Source organism: Octopus bimaculoides, chromosome 24 (genome assembly GCF_046866305.1).
Source record: "Octopus bimaculoides isolate indiv1 chromosome 24, ASM4686630v1, whole genome shotgun sequence".
NCBI lineage: Eukaryota > Metazoa > Mollusca > Cephalopoda > Octopoda > Octopodidae > Octopus > Octopus bimaculoides.
This window is the reverse complement of record NC_142951.1, coordinates 22504492-22505379: the sequence shown is the minus strand read 5'-3', so window position 1 is coordinate 22505379 and position 888 is coordinate 22504492. Positions and strand designations below refer to the sequence as shown.

General features: G+C 38.4%; 1 non-coding gene across 1 annotated transcript; it reads left to right on the top strand.

Annotated features, from left to right (window-relative positions):
- Positions 1 to 521: 521 nt before the first annotated feature.
- Positions 522 to 628, top strand: LOC128250847 (U6 spliceosomal RNA). Its single transcript, XR_008266820.2, has one exon. It is a non-coding gene; the product is annotated as a U6 spliceosomal RNA (small nuclear RNA).
- The last annotated feature ends 260 nt before the right edge of the window (positions 629 to 888 follow it).

Genomic DNA, 888 nt, shown 5'->3' with positions numbered 1-888 from the left:
TAAAATATAAGCACAACAGACCTGATATAATGATTTTGGATGTTACATAAGCTGAAGATGAGTAAAAAAGAGAATACCTACACTGAATTATTGAGAAATCTGCAGTTACCCAATCCAGATTACAAGCTCAAGTTTATACCTGTAATTATTGTGGTCCTGGGATATGTAACACACTGTCTAAATACCAGTCTTAAGAAATTAAGCTTCTCAAAACCAGAAAAGAGAAAGCTGATTCGAAGACTACAGATCCAAGCTGTCACTGAAACTGTAAAAATCTATAAAACATTCCAGAGGTTTATCATTTAAGTATATATGAGCATGTCTATGATAGGCAACTATATGCATGAGAATACATACATAAAACAGAACATACAAATCTGCACATATACATACATACATGCATACAAAAATACCCTGTTAATGTTGTTGAAATTCCAATGAAGGAGCCTTGGATCTAGGTTAGGAACCGGTTCTTTCTCTATTGGCAAGAAATCTTGAAATAAAACTGAATAAATAAATACATACATGCTTCGGCAGTACATATACTAAAATTGGAACGATACAGAGAAGATTAGCATGGCCCCTGCGCAAGGATGACACGCAAATTCGTGAAGCGTTCCATATTTTTCATAGGCGCAGGAGTGGCTGTGTGGTAAGTAGCTTGCTTACCAACCACATGGCTCCGGGTTCAGTCCCACTGCGTGGCACCTTGGGCAAGTGTCTTCTACTATAGCCTCGGGCCGACCAAAGCCTTGTGAGTGGATTTGGTAGACGGAAACTGAAAGAAGCTCGTCGTATATATGTATATATATATATGTATGTGTGTGTGTTTGTGTGTCTGTGTTTGTCCCCCTAGCATTGCTTGACAACCGATGCTGGTGTGTTTAT